Genomic DNA, 19,343 nt, shown 5'->3' on the forward strand with positions numbered 1-19,343 from the left:
GTGTATGCCTTACAGAGTGCCTATAAGACTTTTGTGACTTCCTTAAGGTCCTCTTCATCTTTCCTCCAATCCTTGTGCATTTAAATTTAGAAAACCCACTAGTAAGTTCATACATTAAAATACATCTTTATTGGGCTGGGGATATGGCCTAGTGGCAAGAGTGCCTGCCTCATATACATGAGGCCCTGGGTTCGATTCCCCAGCACCACATATACAGAAAATGGCCAGAAGTGGCACTGTGGCTCAAGTGGCAAAGTGCTAGCCTTGAGCAAAAAGAAGCCAGGGACAGTGCTCAGGCCCTGAGTCCAAGCCCCAGGACTGGCCAAAAAAAAAAAATCTTTATTTTCAAATCTAACTGAGCCATCCATTTGATATTGAGGCCTTTGTCATCTTCCCATGCATTGGAGTTGATGATTTGGCAAGTTCCACTTGATCACACAAATTCTTGTGTAGGATATAGTCTGTTACAGCATCTACAATCTCCAGTGATTTCTTCTGGCTGGCTCTTACATCTAGAAAAGACTCACTTCTATCCTATAAACTTCCCATTCATTAACACTCAGCTTAAAGTACCTACCAATGAACCGAGATAGTTGGAAATGAAAGTTCTGAACTTTCACATCTATCTAAGGTATTAGTCCTTAAAATTTTAGGCTTTACAAGGTGGCCACCATCTCTAAAGAGTTATGGATGACAGTTTTGCTTTTTGTATTTTGATATAAAAATTTCAGCATTGGGCTGGGAATATGGCCTAGTGGCAAGAGTGCTTGCCTTCTACACATGAAGCTCTCGGTTCGATTCCCCAGCACCACATATATGGAAAACGGCCAGAAGGGGCGCTGTGGCTCAGGTGGCAGAGTGCTAGCCTTGAGCGGGAAGAAGCCAGGGACAGTGTTCAGGCCCTGAGTCCAAGGCCCAGGACTGGCCAAAAACCAAAAACCAAAACAAAAACAAAATTCAGCATTATCCCTTAGCTTTTCTTTTTCTTTTAGTTTTGTCAGTTGTGGGGTTTGAGCTGATGGCTTGGGCACTGTTACTTAGCTCTTTTGCTCAAGGCTAGTGCTCTACCTCTTTGAGTCACAGCTCCACTTCTGGTTAATTGGAAATAAGAGTCTCGTGTGGTCTTTTCTGTCCAGACTGGCTTTGAACTGTGATCCTCAGATCTCAGCCTCCAGAGTAGCGAGGATTATAGGTGTGAGCCTCTAGTGCCCAGCTGTCCCTTAGATTTTCAGTTGAAATGTTTTTCTTTTCATTGTCAAGTTTTATCACATTTCTTTTTGTAGTAGTGTGTAAGTATTGGGGCCTGTGTGCTGTCCCTTGTCTTTTTTGCTCTGGAGTGGCAATCTGTGACCCATAGCTTCACTTCTGGCTTTTTGGTAGTTAATTAGATAACAGTCTCACAAACATTTTTGCTTGGGCTGCTGTTGAACTGCATTCCTCAGATCTCAGCATCCTGGCTAGCTAGGATTACAGGTGTGAGCCACTGTCATCAATCCACATAATCACATTTAATACTACAAGCAATAACTGAATAATACTGGATGCCTACAGAAACACAGTCAGAGTTCTCTGCATAATAGCATATCCCTCAGCAGTACATTACCACCTTTAAACAGAGCAGAAGTTACCAGACTGCATGGGATTTTTATCATTCCTGATTTATTTCTCACACTGCCTCAGATGCTCCCTTCCTGCAAAGCAGTTACTCCTAACTTTCCTACTTCTGTCAATTTCCTATTTATAAAATCTGAACATTGGCTTGGGCTCTATCATTACCTCAAACATATGAGAAAAAATTATTTTTTCTTATATATGTCTACTATTTCTTTATGTTCCTAGTAATGCTGGTTATTTTGAGGCTGTTATTGATATGCTTGTGTTATTTCAACAGTCTTTCCCATTCTGCAATAGCTATTCATTATGACAAATTTTGATGTTGTAACCCATTTGATTATATTATAGCATACTTCATTCTCAGAAATTTTCAAGTTTTTCTTTCCTTGTAGGATGCAATTCAGAGGAGGTATTATAATATTACCTGCTAACCAATGGAACATAATAGAAGACCCATAAATAAACCAACAGACCTGTAGCCATCTACTATTTGATCAGGAAGTTAAGTTTATCTCATTTTTTTTTGGCCAGGCTAATACTCTAACACTTGAGCCACAGCGCCACTTCTGGCCATTTTCTGTATATGTGGTGCTGGGGAATTGAACCCAGGGCTTCATGTATACAAGGCAAGCACTCTTGCCACTAGGCCATATCCCCAGCCTGATCAGGAAGTTAAATACATAGGCTGGAAGGCAGCCTCTTCAAAAAATGGTGCTGGGAAAACTGGATATCTACATGTAGAAAACTGAAACTAAATTCCTATCTATCACCTTGCACCAGTATCAATTCAAGGTGGTCAAAGACCTCAGTATACGACCTATAACCATGAAGGAATTACAGGGAGGAGGAGTGACATTAGGACCATTGGTAGAGGTAGGAACTTTCAGAGTAAAGATCCAGGAGCATAGCAAATCAAAGAAAGACTTGGCAAATGTGATTTCATTAAACTAAAAAGTTTCTGCATGGCAAAGCATTACCAATGGGCTAAAAAGACAGCCTGCAATATGGGAGAAGATTTTTGCCAGCTATACATTAGACAAAGGGCTAATATTCAGAATATACAGAGAGCTTAAAAAATTAAATGCTCAAAAAACCAACAAACCAGTTAATAAATGAGCCAATGAGCTAAAGAGCTAAAGTAAGTACTCAATGCAGCACTATTCACCATAGCCAAAGTATGGAATCAGGCCAGATCCTCCTCAGGGGATGAATGAATCAAGAAAAACTGGTTTAGATACAGAATGGCATTTTACTTATTCATTAGAAGTAATGATATTATACCATCTGTAAAGAAATGGAAAGACTTGAAAAAAATTATATAAGTGAAGTAAGTCAAGCCCACAGAGACAAAGATTGCATCTTTTACCTCATATGAAAAAGATAGATTTAGATTATAAACTATATGTAAACACATTGAGTGGTATGAAAGTTTATACAAATGAAATAACTGAAATATGGTAGGTACAGGGCAGAACTCAAGTAAGTGTAATGCCTTAGAAAGACAGTGTCAAAGATCAACAAAATGGGCTGGGGATATGGCCTAGTGGCAAGAGTGCCTGCCTCGGATACACAAGGCCCTGGGTTCGATTCCCCAGCACCACATATACAGAAAACGGCCAGAAGCGGCGCTGTGGCTCAAGTGGCAGAGTGCTAGCCTTGAGCGGGAAGAAGCCAGGGACAGTGCTCAGGCCCTGAGTCCAAGGCCCAGGACTGGCCAAAAAAAAAAAAAAAAAAAAAAAAAAGATCAACAAAATTAGCACCAGGAAACAGATACTTGGAACTCTTATCTCCAATTAACCACCAGAAGTGGTAGAGTGTTAGCCCTGAGCTGAAGAGCTCAGGGACAGTGCCCAGGCCTAAAGCTCAAGCCCCATGACTGATTAAAAAAGGAATTAAATATAGATATTACAAAAGTAAGAAAAGTAAGGCAAATGGTGGGTAGGGGAAGAGGGATAGATGATAATGTTTAAAGGGGTGGCATTGATCTAAATGCATTGTGTTCATAACTGCTCTGTTAAATAGCATCCCCTTTATATAACTATGTAAAGGTAATAAAAGACAAAATATAAAGGAGGATATCTACACAAACAAGATTTACTTTCTGATCTTGGGGTATGGGGCTCATTGAACTGAATGAGCTGTGGTTGTTCCTTTTGGAACTCAGTTTCTTCTTATATAAAATGGTATTCTATTTCTAGGGCTCCCCTTAGGATTATATAAATAGAATTTTCAGGGTAGATCAAGAGAATTCAATTTTGATAAGAGACAAATGGAGGATACAATTTAGGAGAAAAGGGAGGGATGATGTGGAAGGACAGATAAATATCTTTTAAAATCATGCTGTTCACATATCCTCAACATTCCAAGTTGAAAAAATTTGATACCTTGAGTAGAGATATTGCATATAAAGTGATTAGGATTGTACGAAGCCAGCCTACAATTTGACAGGCTATAATGGAGGTAAACTCATAAACAACAAGGAAGCTAACTGACCCTGGCAGCCATCAAAGCCATAGCCTCGTTTTCATTTGGTCAGAGGATCTACCTTGCTGGAATAACTATTTGTGAAGGATAAGCTTGGGTAAGTAATGGCTGTGAATGCAAAGGGGTGCTTCAGCAATCTAAGATCTAAGAGGTTCACACAGGGCAAGCCCTGAGTGACTTAGAATTAATATGCAAACTACAGTGACAAATTGCAGGAAAACAACCCTGAGTAGAAATATATGTGAATAAAATGAATCATGTACCTAGCCCTCACATTGCAAAGTACAATGAAAGAACTTGAAAAAATGGCATATTTCCTTATATCTGGAAATTTTATCTCATTGACTATCCTTAGTCTTACATATAATTTTGTGTAGGGGAAAGTGCAAAGCTGTTTAGGAAACTTAAATAGTCAAGTTAGGAGGGAAGAGACAGTAGACATAGGGGAATAGTTAATGATGAATATTTCTTTAGCTTGGAGACTCCACCAGAAGCAGAAATGGACCTATTCAGCAGGAATTGGTTTCTACACAACTAAGGGGAAGAATAGGTGTGGGATCATTCTGTATCTTCAAGTTGGCCTACTTTAAAAGCTGTCTTAAACTTGCCAGTGTGTTTAAAAACACTGTTTGACAACTCCCTTAGGCCATAAAACATGTTTATGTTTTGAATTGAAACTGCATAAAATCATAATACTCTGGAATCTTCTTATAGGACCCTTCCAATGTGCAATGCTTCACTGTCAAATATCAGTGTCAGGAAGCATCCTGTTATTCAAAAGGTGAGTGAATCTGGAGGACATAATCATAAGTGAAATAAGCCAGGTACAAAAAGACAAATATTACATGATCTCATTCGTATATGGAACCTAAAAATGTTGAGGTTATAGAAGTAGACAGTAAGGTCATGACTAAGACCAAGGCTAAAGTGGGTGAGGGGAGGAGGTAATGGTGTGGTATTGATCATAGTATACATAGTTATAGTTAGGTAGGTGGAATACATTTCAGCAAAATGAGTATAGATAATGATGATTCATTTTATTCCTCAAAAAAATGTAGTGTAGAGCTGGGTACCACCATTGCCTTATATATGTATCCTAGCTATTCAAAAGGCTGAGATTTGAGGATCATGGCTCGAAGCTAGTGTAGGCAGGAAAGTCCATGAGACTCACTTCTTTTTAATTGCCAAAGAAAAGCCAGAGGTAGAGCTGTGGCTCAAGTGGTCGAGTGATAACTTTGAGCACAAAAGCTCAGTGACAGTGCCCAGGCCAGTTCAAGCTCCGAGACTGGCACACACACACACACACATACACACACACACACACACACACACACACACACACACACACACAGGGTATATTCAGTTTCCACACAAAAATGATAATTAAATGAGGTAATGCATTTATTATTTAGTAATATTTAGCAGCAGCACAATGTATATGTGCTTCAAAACATCTTGTAGTACAAGTTGAAAGTATAAAATACTGTCATTAAAAAAATAAAAATTTAAGCAAGGCATGGTGCCATGTGTAAACCCAGCTACTTGGGAGGCAAGGTAGCAGATCTGAGGCCAATCTAGGCAAAAGGACAAGACCCTATCTGAAAAACAAAAGCAAAAGAACTGAAGGCATATCTCAAGTGGTAGAGTGTTTACCTAAATGCATGTATACGCCTTGAGTTAAATCACAAGTGCTCCCTGAAAATAAATGAAAAATAGCTTAGTAAGTTTTGTTTTGCCATCTTTATTCACAGAGGCAAACAAGTATTTCAGTATTGATCACTTTCTAAAATACTCTTTTCTTCCCCCTTCTAATCTCCTCAAATAGTCACACAATTGCAAATGTGTGTGTGTGTGTGTGTGTGTGTATGTGTGTCTGTCTGTCTGTCTGTCTGTCTTTGTCCCTCTGAACCTGGCTTACTGAGCGTAACATGATGATCTCAGTATTATCCATTTTCCAATAAATGACATAATTTAATTCCTTATGGCTGAATAAGACTCCATCATGTATATATACATTTGCTTTACCCATTAATTGGCTAATTGGCATCTAGGCTGAGTATCCAGTGCTCGGCTATTGTGAATAGTGCTATAATAAACATGGCTGTGCAATTACCTTCATTATATCTTGACTTACATTCCTTTGAATATATGCTCCAGAAGGTGGGTGGAAGTGAGAGAAAATAATAGGGTCAATCTAATTAAAGTACTATATATGCATGTATGAAACATTGAAGTGAAAGCCTTTGAACAAATAGTATATGCAATTAAAACATGAATGACAGGAATGTAAAACAGACTCTATCTGAGGTGTGGGTACTAGTAAGTAGGATGGAAAGTGCCAATGTGGTAAACAATACTTTATGTATATGTGAGAAAATGGAACAATGAAGTTAGTTGTGATTGGTTTGAAAGGGTAAGGGGCAATGAGATTGACAGGAGATGTGAATCTGATTGAGGTAAGTTGAATGCATTTATGCACATGTCAAAATGAAACTCCTGTACATCTCATTGATGCCAACCAAAATGTGGGGAAAATAAAACAGAACATAAAATAAAAAAATTAATAATTTCAAATGTCCTTTAAACTCAATCTTTTTGGATAGAGAATACAGCAATGTTTTGGTAGTTATCTTGGGACAGACCAGTCAATTTCCCCAGAAAAATGTATATTTTAATAGCCACAGGAGTTTCCACAGTGTACATCTCAAGAGGAGAACCATGTTTTCTCTGTTGGGCATAGCACTGATAGATTCTGGGCCCTCCTCGAGGGGCACATTGCTCTCTACTGGGGAGATAAATAGTGCAAACGGCATATTTCCTGTAACTTTAAATCTGTGGCAACTGCCTAGCTTAGCTGGGCCCACTTGGATAGAAGATTGTTTTTCTCTAACATGAAATAAATGGATTGTGCTTTGAATGATGTAGCTGCTTCCGTTGTCTTAACCACTGATGCAGATCACAGCATGAGCGATATGGCAGCAGCTGCCATCCAGAGCTACTGTGAAAGTGAATGCGATGAATAGAGTGGCTGGACACAGAATGACTTTGGCCTGCTTCATTGGTTTTAGGAAGCACGGCAGGCCAGGAAGGCTTACTCTAGGAACCTGGGTCCAACAATAGATAGTCTATGCCAATGCCCACTTTGCCACACCTCCAAACAGCTTTAGCTATACATTAAATATATATATTTTTCTTTTTCCCCTCTTTTTTTTTCTTTATTGCCAAAGTGTGGTACAGAGGGGTTACAGTTTCATATGGAAGGCAGTGAGTACATTTCTTGTTCAACTTGTTACCTCCTCCCTCATTTCCCCCCCCTCCCCCTTACCCTCTCCACCTGGATTGTGCAGTTGATTTACACCAAATGGTTTTGTAGGTATTGCTTTTCGAATGGTTTGTCTTTTTATCTCTCAGTTTTGGTATTTCCTTTCCCTTCCCCAGTTCTAATATCTGTATAAACAGTGTCCAGGGTATTCGGATGAGATATAGTTACATTAAATATTTCTCTTAGCCTCAGTGGGAAAAGAGGCTATTGTTAGCCTGCTTAGAAGAAAGGTTGAAGCACCAGTATCTTAAGTAGTTCAGTTGGGTATACTTAGTTCAGCAAAGTGTATATATATATATATATATATTATACACACATACATACATACATATATATATATATACATACATATTCTTCTACTTGATGTATAACCCCTGGATCGGCCTATCAGTAATAGACATCCCGAATATGCTATACATTTACAACTTGCAATATGCCTTGTGGGCCAGCAACATTGGCATAACCAAGGCTGATTTTTAGAAATGGCAGACTTTTGGGTCCCCCCTATACTTCATGTATGGAATGTACATTTTAACAAGCTCCCTAGGTAATTCATTTAGCTCATCAGAATTTGAGAAGAACTGGCCTACCGATTAGTGTATCACTACCCCAAACCATACTTTATCAGGATAATATAGATGGATTATTCAAGAGTAGGGAATGCCCAGGATACACTGGAAATTATAGATAGGAGGGAAGTAGTGTTGTGTTAGGAGAGGACCAGAGCACGAATTAGAAAAGTCTGAAGAATGATTAACTTTCTCAACCTCAGTTCAAGTTAAACCTTTTAACAACATGCTGAGAAATTTATGCTGATACCTATGGCATACCTCATAGTAAGTCAGGATCCTCAACTACTAACCAAGGCAGGCCAGGGATAGCATAACTGGTTTGGAAAGAACTATTGAGCATTTACTCCAAATGAGCATCTTAGTCTCATATATTATCCTGTTGTCTTATCATATAGGCAGGCTCACAAAGGTCTGTAGTAAAATAACTGTTAGCATAGTGACTATGGAACAAAGTAGTTTCTTATGACAAGATGCATGTAGGAAGTCCATGAACAGAATCTTGTGGTGGGGAAAAATAAGAAATCAAAAGGGCTGAATTCATTCCAGATTGTCTGGCCAGAATGAGAGATAGAGATTCTTATTTAAGAAACTCAGTTTCCCAGAGGTGGGGAATGGGCAGTTAACAGCACCATGGGGAGAATTGCAGTATTCCAACCTCTCAGTTATGTCTTTCTCTTCCTCTGTTGTTTGCCAGTCACTGGTGGCTCACACCTGTAATCCTACCTACTCAGGAAGCTGAGATCTAAGGATCACAGTTGGAAGCCAGTCCTGATAGAAAAGGCCTTGTGAGACTCTTATCTTGAATAAATTACTCAAAAGCTAGAAGTGGCGCTGTGACTCAAATGGTAGTGGACCAAGTGAAAAAAGCCATGTGACAAGACAGAGAGAAATGCTGTCTTTGATTAGCATCCTTTCTCTCTGTCCCTCCCACCCTATGCTTCAATTTAGTTAGTAAGTGCTATGGAGCTGTGCAAACTTTTATAGCTAATGGGATGAATTTTTTTTTTTTTTTTGCCAGTCCTGGGGCTTGGACTCAGGGCCTGAGCACTGTCCCTGGCTTCTTTTTGCTCAAGGCTAGCACTGTGACACTTGAGCCACAGCCCTATTTCTGGCCATTTTCTATATATGTGGTGCTGGGGCATTGAACCCAGGGCTTCATGTATGGGAGGCAAGCACTCTTGCCACTAGGCCATATTCCCAGCCCTCTGGGATGAAATTTACATTGATGAAAATTCTGAAATGGCCATCAAGGTGCCTCAAGGTTGTTTCTGGGGTGAGTTGTGACATTTTGATCTTGCTTCACCTTGATGATAGCTGCATGGAGATGAAAGGCTAGTAAACTGTTTCCTGTCCCTAGAGTCCGACAGTCCCTTGTGCCATTTTAATTTGTGCTTTTTTGGAATGAATTGAATGAGTGAACATGGGAGGTTAATTATCCTAATTAGAAAAGAAGTGAAGTCTTGGCCATTTTAGGTCAGGCATTTGGACAAACCTACCTTGGCTCTAAGCTTTGGGCATTAGATGGTTACTTGAATGCCAGAGGATGCACAAAGCGTTCTCCACAGTCCTCTGGCAAAGTCTACAGAGCAAGACAAGAGGAGAATTCTTTTCAGGAAATGGTGTGTGATCAGTTTGTGCCTCATGGCCAGAGAGAGGGTTATCTGGAAATGGCAGATATGGAGGAGTCACAGCTGGATGAATATAAGTGTGTTGGTACATCCCCAGGGTCCTCTATTCTGTTTTTGGTGCCAAGAAAGGTCAATGTAGCTTGCACAAATACTGTTGTGAGTCTTTCAAAAGCTGGGAATCCTTTCTTGAGTCTCCTGATATTCCTGTATTCAGCTGGCTGAAGCTGTGATGCTATCTTTTTGGAAGGTAAACTTCTCTGAACAGAGGTTGCTCATCTTTGTTGGATCAATATTTTGCTGCTGAATTTTTTGATTCCTAGACACATCATCTCTGTCTTTCCTCACTCTTCCCTATAGAACATGCTTTAGGTAATTCAGGTTTGGCACATAGTAGGCGTTTACTCATGTTTGCTATTCTGTTCCTTCTTATTAGAGAAGAATGTGCTTTGGGCTCAGCCACAATAACCACCCATTCTTCTTGATATTTGCATCTTTATTATCTGGTCAGTTTGTGATATGGTGGCATAAGGGAAGCATACAGCTTTAAATGAAACTAAGATAGGGATTGTACAATATTAAAGATCAAACTGGCAAATTAGTCAGACAGATATGTGTAGATATACTTTTAAGTTATCCACTTACCCTGGGGATGAATAAGCAAAGACCTTAAACTGCATCTTTCAAAATAAGCCAAGATTGTTAAATTATCAATCTCTGGGTCTATGAAAATTTGCCTCATTCCTACATAACTTTCCAAGAACATTACCATCAATGACTCCTAACAGAATGGTAAAGTAGAAGACTGTAGATATTTAGGCTACTTAACCCTGTTTCTTCACACCGTCCATCTTTATCCATCTTGTGTACCTACTCTTTAATATTCAACTATTGTTTTTTTGCAAGTGGAACAGGAAATTGAATATGTGGATAATGCCTATTACTGGATACAATTAAATTCATTTATATTTAATTGTTAAAATATTTTGTACTTCATCTTTGAATATGTGTGCATGATATAGGAATGAATTTAATTATAAAAAATAATGCACACATACTGATATTAGAACTAGGGAAGGGAAAGGGAATATCAAAATCAAGAGACAAAGGATAAAAAGACAAACGACTCCAAAAGCAAACCATTTGGTGTAAACCAACTGAACAACTCACAGAGGGAGAGGTAAGGGGGAGGGGGGGAAATGAGGGAGGTAACAAATTGTACAAGAATTTGTACACTGCCTTACATATGAAATTGTAACCCCTCTGAACATCACTTTGACAATAATTAGTACTTATTCAGAAAAAAAGAAAAAATGCTAGAGGAAATGGAAAATGACTCAAGGTTTTTATAGTTATCTCTCATACATTTTTAAACCTTCAACTGTCAATCCTCTCCACCTTCATTTCTCATACTTACATAAGATACCTGGGTAAAACTGCCTTCCCTCCATTTCTCTGTAGTGCAGAGGGAATGGCTGTGAGATTTAAGTTTTTTTTTTTTTTTTTGCTGGTCCTGGGGCTTGAACTCAGAGCTTTGGCACTGTCCTTGAGCCTCTTTGTGCTCAGGGCTAGCAGTCTACCACTTGAGCCAGACCACCACTTCTGGCTTTCTTTTGACAGTCATGGGCCTTGAACTCAGGACCTGAGCACTGTTCCTGGCTTCTTTTTGCTGAAACACTTCTGGCTTTTTTTTTGCCAGTCATGGGCCTTGAACTCAGGACCTGAGCACTGTTCCTGGCTTCTTTTTGCTGAAAGATAGCACTCTACCTGAGCCACAATGCCACTTCTGGCTTTTTCTATATATGTGGTGCTGAGGAATCAAATCCAGGACTTCATGTATACAAGGCAAGCACTTTACTGCTAGGCCATATTCCCAGCCCTTGCCTTTTTTTTTTTTGAGTAGTTTATTGGAGATAAAGATGTCATGGACTTTCCTGCCCTGATTGACTTTGGACCATGATCCTCAGATCTCAGCCTCCTGAATAGCTAGGATGACAGGCACAAGCCACTGGTGCCCAGCTTGGCTGTGAGAGTGAAAAATGAATGGAGGGACTGGGGATGTAGGTCAGTGGGAGAGCACTTGCATAGAATGCACAAAGCCTTATATTTCCACTCCAGTACTGCAAGAATAGACAAATAAGTACATGAGTAAACCTAAAAGATTTTCAAAAGGAAAGAACCAGAAGAGAAAGAGAAGGTTTTGACTATCAAAATTAATGATGTGTTTTAAAACAATACTGGCATTGTAAATAGCCAAGCCCTTATTAATTGGGCAGGGAGACAAAGAGTGGATATTTCTTTTTGCTATAAGATGTATTTTTGGATCAGTGCAGAAATTTATGTATTGACATATAGAAATAGCAAAGACAATATGGTTCATAAGCTGTCATTTTTTCCCCTTACTTCTTGGCCTTGTTGGTTTGTTGCTGTTGTTTTACTTTGTTAGCTCCCAAGTTTTCATATGACACTACTTGAAAAGTGGAACAGGCTAGAATCCAGTAGTGAAAACTGGCAGTAGAATTTTATTTTGTATTTGGGTGGGCATAGTTTCAAAATTAGGTTGTGTGGGATAAACTTGATCTGCAAGCAAGTTTTTCTCGGTTTCCTAAAAGCCTAGATCCCAAGTTTAATAGATGCAACTGAGGCCAGAATCTAAGCACAATTCTTTCTTGTGAGAAGTATCTAGGGGATATGTGTATGGCCAGAGAGTATAAACTGGGTTCTCAAAAGTATTTAACTCAGTTGGGTGCTGGTTGCACATGCCTGCAAATCCTAGCTACTCAGGAGGCTGAGATATGAGAATCCTAGTTTAAAGTTCATCCTGGAAAAAAAGCTCCTGAGACTGTTATCTCTAATTAACCATCAAAAAGCTACAAGTGGAGCTGTAGTTCAAGTGGTAGAGTGTAAGCCTTGAGGAAAAAAAAAGCCCAGGCCCCAGAACTGACATCCACACAAAAAGTATTTTTATAGAAAATTCAAGATTTTCTTTTCTTTTTGTCAATTTAACTTTATACATACGGAGAGCTGGGCTAGAAATGTGTTTTGAACCTTGAACATTAGAAAACAATATCTTAAGATAAAGCACTTTTGTTAAGACTGCCACTGAATCTCAAGTCTGCCTGCAGTATTACTAACAGTGAGTAAAATAATTTCTTTACATTTTATCTGATTTATTGTAAGAGTTTCTTTGTGCCTTTCAATTAATAATACAAACAATTTAAAACTAGCTTCAGGCCAGCATAGCCCTTTGGAAGGATTGTCAAACTGCCTTGTATTTAATTTTTCCAACTATTACCTGTTACTTGTCATATGGATTCTATTCCTTTTAGGTAGGTTCTGTTCAAATCATATATAATGACAGAAATATACAGGCCATACAAGCAATCACAAACAAGGAATGTCAGAATTAACAGGAGCCTAAAATATCATCTACTCTAATCTGTTTCTTGGTTTTACATACACATATTAAAGGCCAGAAGAAATTGTGACATGCTCAAAAAATTGTGAAGGGAAGGGGAGGAGAAAAAAAGTATTTTACAGTAACATATATGGAATCTGTCGGGCACTTTGTCAAAGAGAAAGTCTTTGTACAGTTGTATTGTTTTTATTAAAATACTAAATGTCTTTAAAATGTGTAAGTTCACTTTTCTTCCTTAATAAATATAATCAAGCTGAGCATGGATGGATCAAGACTGTGATCCTAATTATTCAGGAGACTGAGATCTTGAGGATCATGGTTCAAAGTTAGCCCAGGCAGAAATGTCTTTCAGACTCTATCTCCAAAACAAACAGCAAAAGCTGGATTAGAGGCATTGCTCAAATGTTTGAGCAAGGGCTAGGCTGAGTTCGAACCCCAGCACTTCCAAAAATGAATTAAAATTTTTAATGAATAATGTACTATTTATTAGTCAAGTAAACACTGAAGAATACTTTTCTGGTGTACAAGGATCTTGGCCCTGTTTCAGAGTCATGATTCTAAACATAGGTATTTGTTACCCAAGAATTCAAAATGGTCACTTTTCTTAAATCTCTATCACCTGATCTTCTTACAATCTCTGATAGCAATTGTGGCTATTTGAAGATTTTGCCCCATGAGACTCTGGTTGGTTAAAATTTTACTATAAAAAGAACATGCAATGTTAGTTTGAACCTAGAAATTAAGGCAGACATGTTCTGCCTACATTGGATTATCCTTGTACTTAATACTGAAACATTTCCTGCAGAGCAAGTGCTTGAAGTGAGCCAGGAAACTCCTGGTTGTAGAGTCTAGAAGTTTGAGTGGAGTGGTCAAGACTGAGAGGAACTTCACTAAACTGCAGAGTGACCCTGTCTGAAATCAACGACAATATAAATCATGAAGGATACCGCGAACTCCCAAACACAGCACCTTCATACATATGTTTTTAAATTGTTCAAATGGTAAGGCACATGATTCTCATCAATGAATGATAAACTATTCCCAGAAGTAGACGTCCTGTGGATGAGTTATATGTTCTTAGCATCCTTTTCTGAATATATCACGTTGTTACACAAATGAAGATGACAAATATTGCTTGTACTGGCCCTTTCATTTCTCTGGATGGCTTCTAACTAAGAGAATAAGCCTTCCTGCCTGGACCAAAACAGTGCTCAGAAAATAAATGAGTGATTTTATGACTTGTTTGGATGGTAAAAGGTAAATCTAATGTCTTTGACTAATAAGTAATCCTGCTTTCCAATGTGGATTGATGAGTAACTTAAATGTAAGACTTACTAGATCCTGCAGTCCACCTTTCCTTCAGAGTGTCATAGAGAATACCTGAATAAAATTTGAATGCATTAAAATTGGTGTGATTTTTAAATAGAAAATTGTCAGTAGACCTTGAAAATAATAGGAAATATTTGTGGGGTGAAAAATGGTGAAGGGGTTGGCAACAGAAATGTTACACTTCAAAACCTGTATTTGAGATAGTTTCTGGACATCCAGGCAAACAGAAAAAAATAACTATTGTGAGTATGTAATATTAGACACTTGTCCTTTAAGTGTAGACAGAGGATAAAATTCCCCAGGGGAAAGACTTGACCTTTGCAATAGCTATTTTCACGACATTTCTCTTGACCTTATCAAGAGATTAAAGTCTCAATGAAAATTTCTTATAAGGGAAGATTTCAGTAATAGGAATGTACATGGGCTCATGTTGACCTTGACATCTTAACCTACAAGAGTAGCTTAGAGCAGATAGAGTAACAAACCCATGCAGTGACTCTCAGAAAGTTAGCAGAGATCTGCACCCTTAAATTGAATGCTTTTGAACTTAATACAATACACAGTAAATCTTTGAGGTAGGAATATTCTCTCATGAAGGAAATAAAGGCCCAGACATAAACATGGTACTAGGGGAAGCCCTAGATGTTTGTCTGGTTCCAAAGACAATATTATTTTCATTTCACTAGAGACCAAAATGGAGAAAAATTGTGTGGATATGATACTTTCAAAACAGTGAAGTTGTCATCAAGGTTGGAAAAATATTAGAGATCCTCTTTTGTCTTACTTTACAGGTATAGAACTGAGATCCACGGGAGGATACTGATTGGCTTAAGGTCACACAGAAGGGAGCACAGACAAAATTTGAACGAAGAATCTGCCACATTAGAATAAGAACAAGTAATTTAAAGAACTAATTTTTTCTCTCATCCAGAGTTGATTTCTTATCTAAAGTCAGATTCCAAACTACCTAAAAGTATTCAATCTGTTTTATAAATATGCCATTTGTCCAGAAGCTCCATTGTGGAATAATTGGCTCCTGAGGGTCAAATAACTTCTGCGTAGGCCGTGGCTACAGCGTATGTCCTTTTTCTTGTCAGAATTTTAGGAAACCCCTATTATGTGTTGTGAAGTTTCACAGGTAAAAGTGTGTGAACTGTTGGGTAAAGTCATGCCCACTTCCATAACTTTATTTCAGATAGTGAAATAAATTTGGGATCTTATATGAAGAGATGAAAACAACCATTTTTGTAGCTAATTATCTAATTCTTCTGAGCCCAGCACCCACAGTAGAACTGGTAGTATGATCAAAGTACTTTATGTACATGTATGAAAATAGCATTATGAAATGCATTAAAATGAGGGGAAAGGCAATAAGGACTATTGGGTGAACATGTATATATACATATAGAAATATCATGGTTAGAGCTGGGCACTGGTGACTCACACCTCTGATCCTAGCTACTCAAGGGGGTGAGATCTGAGGATCATAGTTTGAAGCTAGCCAAAGCAGAAAAGTTTGTGAGACTCTTATTTCCAATTAACCAGCAAAAAGCCAGAAGTGGAGGTGTGGCTCAAGTGGTAGATCACCAGTGTTGAGTAAAAAAGGCAAGCAGGAGCCATGAGTTAATTCCTCAGTACCAGCATGCACACACACACACATACACACACACACACACACACACACACACACACAATATCACAGCGAACCCCTTATATCCTTAATTTAAAAAAGTAATATGATGCTGTGTGTTCACTGTGATTTGCTTCACACACAACACACACACACACAGACACACAGACACACACACACACACACACACACATAAATTGGAGGCCAAAACCCCTAATCAGAACCAATATAGCGATTGTTACTGTTTTTTCTATATCTACAACTACTCACTAGTAATTTGAAAATCATTCAATTTTCCAAAAGCTTTCCCTCAACAACTCAAATCACCTCAGTCTTCCCTGTGAATTGTATCATTTCTGTGTAACCATACTGTTTGAGACTAGATTGCCTATTATTCTGGCCTTTTCCTTTGTATTCTGTTGGGGTTTTTTTCTTTCCCCTCCCGGCTCGGACTCTTTCTTCTCTCTTCCTGCCCTCCGTAACGTCCTCTCCCCCAACTCCCGACCAGCAGGTAAATTAGAGTGAGACGTGGGGGTTCGGTCCGGCCTGGCGCGCGCATGACACTGTATATGTACATTTCTTGTGATATCTTACAACCTGTTTTTCCATCCCTTGTCTAGGTCAGGTAGACACATATGCAATATACAATGTATCAAGAACATATACAGTGTTCACAGACTTGGTCTCTACTGTCTCTCCATCTCCCTTTGTTAACAGTTATATATCAGGTAGATCATGCCCCTTTGTTTTCTGTGTTCTAGGCTTGTCTCACTCAACATTATTTGTTTGAGTTCAGACCATTTCCCTGCGAATAACAATATTTCACCATTCCTAATCACTATGTAGTATTCCATTGTGTGTAGGTACAATATTTTTTGGATCCATTCATCTGTGGAGGGGCATCTGGGTTGTTTCCATATTTTGACTATTGTGAATTGTGCAGCTATAAACAGGGAAGTACAAATGTCTTTTTGATATCTTGGGTTTTGCTGTTTAGGATAGATGCCTAGGAGTGGTATGGCTGGGTCATAGGGTAGGTCTATATTGAGCTTTTTGAGAAACCTCCACACTGTTCTCCAAAGTGGTTGTACTAATTTGCACTCCCACCAACAATGGAGAAGGGTTCCTCTTTCCCCGCACCCCCTCCAGCATTTGTTGTTGCCTGAGTTCAGAGTATAGGCCATTCTAACTGGGGTGAGGTGGTATCTCAGGGTTGTTTTTATTTGCACTTCCTTTACTAGCAGGGATGTTGAGCATTTCCTCATGTGTTTCTTTGCCATTTTTATGTCTTCTCTTGTGAAGTCTCTCTTTAGCTCTTCTGCCCATTTCCTAATAGGTTTATTGGGCTTGGAGGGGCTTAGTTTTTTGAGTTCTGTGTAGATGACCGATATCAGGCCTTTGTCTGTTGCTGTGCTGGTAAATATCCTTTCCCATATCGTTGGCTGTCTTTCTATTTTGGTGGCTATGACCTTAGCTGTGCAGAAACTTTTTAATTTGTAGTAGTCCCATTTATTGAGTCTTTCCCCTATTTGTTGTGCCCCTGGGACTCTATTCAGGAAGTTCCTTCCTGTGCCTATAAGTTCTAGTGTCTTTCCTACTCTGTCCTTCAGTAGTTTCAAGAATTCAGGTCTGATGTTGAGGTCCTTGATCCATTTTGAGTTGATCTTGGTGCATGGTGATAGGCTTGGGTCTACTTTGAGTTTTCTGCATATGGCTGCCCAGTTCTCCCAGCACCAGTAGTTGAAGAGGCTATGTTTATTCCATTGTATGTCTTTAGCTCCTTTGTCGAATATCAGTTGTGTGCCTGGTATATTTTATGAGAGATGCTCAAATCTGTTTTGATAACTAAGGTATATATACATAAGGTGTAGATACATAAGGTATATATGCATAAGGTATATGTACATAAGGTGAAATCAAGCATTTTATTGTCATGAAAATTTAGTACGGAAATTAAAGGCTGGTTATGAACAATCATTATTTTAACCAGTACTTATTAAAATCTGACATTTAAGGATTTGCGCTAACAGCCTCTGTGAAAAATATGAAGATGAATTTAATGTATAGGCTATATATTACTATGTGGATTGTCAACTTTAGTAAAGGCTTCCACTTTCTGGTCCAGTGAACTAAGTGGACTTTCCAGATTTCAATTTGAACATGCAATGAGAGTTGTGTAACTATTTTGTGCAAGAATTAGCAATGCCAATTAAGAACATTTTGATTTGCTGATTGTATTTAATACTGTTTTTTCTATTGTTTATTATTGCAGTAATTGTGTCAAAGTAATTGCTCAGAGATTGTAGTATAGTTTCTTATGCCCATTTAGAATGTCTTTATGTTTCAGCCTCTGGGCATTTAAATGGTGTAAGAGGATCAGTGTGGGGCTGGGAATGTGGCTTAGTGGCAGAATGCTTGCCTAGCATGTGTGAAGCCCTGGGATTGATTCCTTAGTATCATACAAACAGCAACAACAAAAAAAGTAATAAGGGCTGGGAATGTGGCTTAGCAGTAGAGTGTTTGCCTAGCATTTACAAAGCCCTGGGTTCGATTCCTCAGCACCACATAAACAGAAAAAGATGGAAGTGGTGCTGTGGCTCAAGAGGTAGAGTGCTAGCCTTGAGCAAAACGAAGCCGCAGATAGTGCTCAGGCCTGCATTCCAAGCCCCACGACTGGCAAAAAAAAAGTGGGGGGAGTAATAATAATTTTTTTAAAAAGATCAGTGTGAAGGTGGGGAGGTTGCTAGGAACATGAAGAGTATGAACAAATTTGACTCGTGGACACAGGGTAAGAAAATAACATCCTAGAAATTTATTTACATACTTCTTTCAAAGTAACTTAACCAGGGACAGCATAGGCTGTAAACAATATGGTTCAGGAGAAACATGTATGGGACAGGAAGTCAGGAGACCAGCGATCTAGGCTGTCCTCTACATTGATCTGGTTTGGGGACAACGGAAAAATTGCTTCACCTCTCTTCTGTGTGTAAGAAGAGTTAATATTGCCAATGTAATGTTCAAATCCAATGACATTATCTAATGATCCTTTGTTGACAAGAAAAAAAATGGTGTAAAAAGTCAAGGTGCCATTAGCAATTATTTGGTACATATTTAAAGAATTTTTTCCCTAACATATGATTGAAAACCAAAGGTTATTATTCCTTTATCCCAAGGTGTGAGTGGGAGAAATATTGTTCTACTTGCACAGTTCTTTGTATGCCAGAAAAAGAATATATTCTACCTAAATATCACTTATCTTAGTGATACATGCCAATATTATAAAATATGGAGACAAAGAAGAGTGATGAGAGATGGCATCCTCTTCCACTATTTTCACAAATGATATCCT

The 19,343-nt window shown here is 38.7% G+C and overlaps 1 protein-coding gene across 3 annotated transcripts in view; it reads right to left on the reverse strand.

Annotated features, from left to right (window-relative positions):
* The window catches only part of Gria3 (glutamate ionotropic receptor AMPA type subunit 3), a 291,489-nt gene that overhangs the window by 162,062 nt on the left and 110,084 nt on the right, over positions 1–19,343 (reverse strand). The window lies entirely within an intron of this gene.

Source organism: Perognathus longimembris, chromosome 28, assembly GCF_023159225.1.
Source record: "Perognathus longimembris pacificus isolate PPM17 chromosome 28, ASM2315922v1, whole genome shotgun sequence".
NCBI classification, from domain to species: domain Eukaryota; kingdom Metazoa; phylum Chordata; class Mammalia; order Rodentia; family Heteromyidae; genus Perognathus; species Perognathus longimembris.